This window comes from Solanum pennellii, chromosome 2 (genome assembly GCF_001406875.1).
Source record: "Solanum pennellii chromosome 2, SPENNV200".
NCBI classification, from domain to species: domain Eukaryota; kingdom Viridiplantae; phylum Streptophyta; class Magnoliopsida; order Solanales; family Solanaceae; genus Solanum; species Solanum pennellii.
This window is the reverse complement of record NC_028638.1, coordinates 18,059,727-18,065,747: the sequence shown is the minus strand read 5'-3', so window position 1 is coordinate 18,065,747 and position 6,021 is coordinate 18,059,727. Positions and strand designations below refer to the sequence as shown.

General features: G+C 29.3%; 1 long non-coding RNA gene across 1 annotated transcript; it reads left to right on the top strand.

The window, feature by feature from the left end:
* Window positions 1–611: 611 nt before the first annotated feature.
* On the top strand, window positions 612–4,775 carry LOC114076088. Its single transcript, XR_003576700.1, has 3 exons — window positions 612–1,545; window positions 3,156–4,301; window positions 4,441–4,775. It is a non-coding gene; the product is annotated as an uncharacterized LOC114076088 (long non-coding RNA).
* Window positions 4,776–6,021: the final 1,246 nt, after the last annotated feature.

Below are 6,021 nucleotides of genomic sequence, written 5' to 3'. Positions count from 1 at the left end.
GAGTTCTACATACATACATATATACACACATACACACTATTTCTGTTTAAAAAAGAATGACCTCTTTTTTGTGACATTTTAATTTCAGCTTTCCACGTGGCATGTTTAATGCTACAAGATCAAAGGGAAATTTTGTACAGTTAACCTAACTTCAATTTTAGACCACAAGATAAAAAATCTTTTATATACTCTTAAACTCCGTGCACAGTCAAACTAGGTCATTCTTTGTGAAACGGAGCGAGTATTATTTTATTTTATTTTATTTTCTAAAGAAAATTATTTTATAACTTTTTTATTACAAATTATTCTAAAATTTGGGTATTTAATTTTTACATAATTTTAGAAGTATTTATTAAAAAAACTGTTCAATTAAACTCAAAAAGAAATTGCTACCACCATTTCAATTTGTTTAAGCTAATTTCTTTTTATTTCATTTGAAAAATAATATTTTCCCCCTTGTCAAATCTTTAACTTCAACTTGTCAAATGAAATGTTTAAGATCAAAAGATTCATAAATATTTTGAATATTTGATATATTTTTAATTTCATGCAATAAAATTTAAAAGAACTGTTTTATTTTTTTAAACCCTATGTTCAACTAAAATAGAATAAACAAATTAAATAGAAAAATAGATAAAATCATCCAGTTGGTAAGTGCAAGAATCTCTTCATCTTCTCTACCAAACCTCTTCATCTGCTTTCTCCCCCCCTACCCCCGTCTTGATCTTCATCTCCTTTCTACCAAATCTAGGGTGTTTCTTTATTAATCTTCGAAGGATTCAATTTGATCCATTAAAGAATTTTTCTACATCTAATGTACAGTTTCGTCAGATCTATTTTCAAAGGTCTTGATATTTGCAAGTCAGCTCAAATAGCATGTCGCTTTGATGTCTTCATCGTCTCAGTATCTTAGATAAGCTTTTATAGCAGAAGTATCACAGTTTCCGGAGAGACAAAAAGGTCCAATGTGTTCCCTTTAATAGATTCCTATGATTTTTTAAATGGTTTCTCTAGTGGTTCTATTATTTTATTGGATGATTAACACAAGCTACAAGATCCTGGATTTTGAGTTTCAGCTGAAGAAGGTGAAACTATTAATCCAATTAGTAAGACATCAATTTTATGTATCTTTCTGCCTTTAGTATTATTATTTTTTTTATAAATAAAATCATTGTACATTTATGTCCTTTCTGTGCAATTTTATTTTCTGAAATAATAAGATATTTATGCCTTTTTGTTTGTGAAATTTTATTTTTTAAATATAAAATGAAAGTAGACGATAAATATTAGATTTAAAAGAAAATTGATCATCCACTTCTTCACTTCCTAAGTTTTTGGGTTCATAGGTAGCACTTCTTCCTCCACTACTTCATAATCGTCCTCAAGAAAAAGAAAAAAAAGAAAACTTCCTTTTGGCCCTTAACTTTTTTAGTTTTTATTTGCTCCAAAATAATTTCAGGACAACCACTATATATATGAGAAAACAAACGAAAAAGTATTATCTTTGCAAAGTGAAGCAGAATTTCTAAACCTCAAAAAGAAGAGGTATGTATCAGTCCCCCTATTTTATGTTTGGACAAAATTAAACGGATAATTATATGTTGAAGAAGATTTGTTCTTTGATTATTTGTGTCACATACATTGATGTTGCTTTACTATTGTGTCTGATAATCAATCAGAAGATAAAAAAGGTCAGTTATAAGTTTGTGAATTAGAAACTATCTAATTATTGTGTATATTACACTTTATGTTGTGTGCATATTTACTATTGGTGTGTGATACATACTATTGAAGCATAACACTTTTCAAGGCATATACTGAAATAACTTCTCTATTTTATTAATTTATTAATGTTTTCCCTCAATTTTTTCCGAAAGAGATGATGGATTGTAGTGAAAACATGGTCTCAAAATCTATCAAGTGAAACTTGCTTCTTGAACTTGGAACATAGAATTAGGATAGGAAAATGAAACTTTGGATTTGAATGAACTAAACCAAAATCATTTTATATGAATATTATGTTCGATAATTAATTTTTTTTACTGAAATAGATACACAATTCTTCATGGGGCTTGGTATTTACAAGATCTAGAACTTCTTCTTAACACCTTATCTTATATAAGTTTTTCACAAAAGTTATTGGGCCTTTAAATTTGGATATTTCCTGCATGTCTATATATCTTCTATATGTCATACTATTTCTTTAATCTGCTAGTTTTTTTTTGGTTAAAAAATAATTTATTTATTACCAAAAGGAATTACAAAATCAGAAAAGGAAATAACTCTATAATAACTTTAGTTCATCAACAATAGTATCTTACTTCAGCCTAACAAAAAAACTCTATTATGTGCGAATTTACAGGGTAACAGTTCAGAGTTCATAGCCCTTTTTCCGCACTTGCATTTAGAGGCTCTTTTTGGTAACCTTTTGTATGATTGTCTTGATTACTAGTATTGCTCATGTTTGGAATATCCTCAAGTTTTTTTCCTTCCAAATGTGGTATACACATCTAACCGCTAACATTGAAGATTACTGCATTTGGGTTCCTTCGTTTCATTGTAGTCATCCAACCAAGTTCTTCTTGCAAGTCTCCGGGATTAAGGATAATTTCTTTTCAAGTAAACACCATCATAGCAAAAAAGTCATTCAAAATACAAATGACTATACTCTCCAAACTAGTTGCAGATAATAGACATTCCAAAGTTATGTGAATCACAACTATCAAGTTTGTCCCTTGTAGCCAATCTTCCTAATGATGCTACTCTAAATATAAAGAGCAATTTCGGTGTTCCCAAGTTTTTGCATACTAGTTTTATTCATTGGACTCTAGGAAAATATCTTGATATTTCTCTGTATAGATTCTTAATGAAAAAGTTTTGCATAGAAATATAGTGAACATAGTCGTAGCCTGCTGATCCAAAGTCCTTTGTTTCGTTTATATGCTAGTGATGCTTCAATAGTTCAATTAATATTAGAACGAACATTGAAATCTTATTAATATACATGTGAGTGAAACTTTGCAGAGAGATGATTTATGATAGTTTTATTTTTTTCTTTAGTTGTCAACGGTTGGTTTTTTTATATAACTATTTTTATTAAGCTAATAGATTTTATGTATTATAAAAATTCTAAAATTACTTATTGTATTTAATAGTATTCTGCCAATCAATGACACCACGTGGACGTGTCTTTAAGCAAACTACATTCACAGAGAAACTTTTCAAGATACTCAATCATTGGATGAATTAAATAGCCCTACTCTTGTTGTTAATAAAGGTAATATATTTTAATATATTGATTACGATTAATTATTTAGTTATTGGCTCAGTTGAACTTTTTACTAATGGATAGGTATAGTGATCTACACCTTTGGAACTCAACCTATTTATATAATATGTGAAGATCATAATAAACAAACATGATATGAATGATTAAAATAAAATATGTTATTGTTATAAAATATTATAATGTTGATTCCACTACACCAAGAAGTTACTCACCCATTATCTCCACTGCTTTCCTCATTATGAAGATGACCATAATCTCCATAACCTCCACCTTTATAACTATCATTCTTGTAACCTTTTGGTTTCATAACCTCCACATTATATTCATGTTAATGTCATGTTTATGACTAACCTTTTGTATGCCTCTATGTTACACTGTAAATAGAGGCATAACGGTTCATATTGTATATACTTGAAGATTTGGTGAATACTTGAAAGAATGAAAGTGATCTTATATTGTTCCTCTCGACGTATATTCTTCTTGTCTTCATCTTATATTGTTTTTTTTGTTCTTTAGTTATATTACACGTTATCAACACGAGTTTCTTATTTTCCGTCATAAATCAATGGTAGGTATTTTTGAATTTTTATGATTAGCCTAGTATTTCTTCATGCAAGGTATACTTCATATTCTATATTATTTGTACTTACAAAGTTTATTTTATAGTTATTTGATAATGATTAGTAAATTATGATAATCTTCACAACAATATTGTGAGGTACAATATTTTAATTTATTTTACTTGGGATTTATGATTCTAACATGTTGTTCTAATTAATAGTTTTGTTCATTTTTATGCAATTTAAGTCAAATCAGATTATATTTATGATATTTTATATTTATTTTTTTGGTAATGTATTTGATTTATAAGACATTGGTTGAGGGTAAGACAGTGAATTCAGGTTACACTGCACCAAGTGGGTAAGACATCGAGTAAAGTCTCGGTGCACCAAGATAATAAGAAGTTGGGTTCAAGTCTCGTCGGTTTATGACCAAATGCGTCTTTATATGGGTAAGCCATTGGGTTTAAGTCCTAATTCACTATAATGATGATATGATGATGGCTAACATAAAGTTCACCCAATTAATTTGCTCTATTCTCTTATGTGAATGTGGTAGTAATGCATAATATGTCTGAAAAATGACAACAGGTTGAATGAATGATTGTGGATGTGGTAAAATGATAATGATCATCATTGTGGTAATGAAAAGGAAGAACATTATGGGTTCTTAAGATGATCCTTCAAATGTGAAGGTAATTTTTATCCATCAAAGTGATATGAGAAGTTATTGGGAACATTGTTGTTGATGCAACCCAAATTTGAAAAATTTGTAAATCCTCCATCAAATAAAATAACACAAAGTGATAGTACATTGGTATATTTGATCTTCTAAAGTGATGTTGAGGTGAGTCACATAAATTTGATGTATAAATGTGAAAGTATGACAATGACTTTCTAATAAAAACTTATGAAGCATGTTCAAATGGTTATGTCCATTTCTTAAAGAAAATGTGACTTGTGTTCTAATGGATAAGAACATGTCCATGAATTGTTGGATAAATGTCACATATCACCTCTATGGGAGGTTTGAGAAATTGAAAAAGAAATATTTTGATATAAATGATCATTTAGTCATCAACTTTAAGCACTACACAGATATTGTAATATGTTAAATTATGAACTACTAAAGGACAAGGAAAAAGAAATAGTTCTTTCCTATAATGGTTGTCGCTATGACCAAACAAAAAAAAAATTGTAGTGCACAAAATTAGTTGAGAGTTCCGAAAGGACTAATTTGTTACTATCTGGAGGGATGGAATTGTTCATAATATTGGGGTTTTAGTCAGTCTCAAAAGAAATTTTTAATTTTCAGAATAATTGAAAAGAAAAATATTATATTGAGACTATAGATTATGGAAGATTTAATATCTTCAAATTACTACAACAAAAGTGGGTAGTAAATGTTTATGTATTACATTACCCATTTTTTCCCTTTTGTTTATTGTATACATACATGAGTGTTGATGAAATCACAAGCAAAAGTAAACTAGAAGTTTACTAAAATAAATAACAGTTGGCACAATTGGTTGGCCATTCCGATTTAAATGTGATGCAAAAGAAATGGAGAATTCACGTGACTATATGTTGAAGAAAGAAAAGATTCTCTAAGAATTTTCTTTTGTAGCTTGTTCTCGCGATAAATAATCATTGTACCAGTTAAGGGTGAGATTGTATCATCTGAAATTATTTGAAACACATAAAAAGGTGAATATGAGCCCATTCAACTGTCATGTGGACCGTCTACTATTGTGATTTAATAGATGCATGTACGGTATGGTCACATGTGCATTTGTATCAACTTACAAATTGGTTTTTGTAAATTTCTTTGCTAGAATTAAACTATAAAGAGCACAGTTTCAAACTATAAAATCATGTTGATAATGCTGGTTGGTTTAGCAGAAATTGTATACCTCCAATTGTTGCTAGACCATTGATTATGAGAACAAATCTCTCAAATAAAATTTGTATGATATGAGTTTATTTAACATGTATGCATCAAGCCAACAAGGTTTTCCCTACACAATTGGTTAAGCGTCAGGAAATAAACAATTTCCATCTAAAAGTTTGACATGTGCACATATGATTTTATTGCTCCACCATGCACAAAGATGGATCCCAAATTAAGGTTGAGGGTGAATGTTAGATTTCCTAACATTGGGGGGGGGGGGG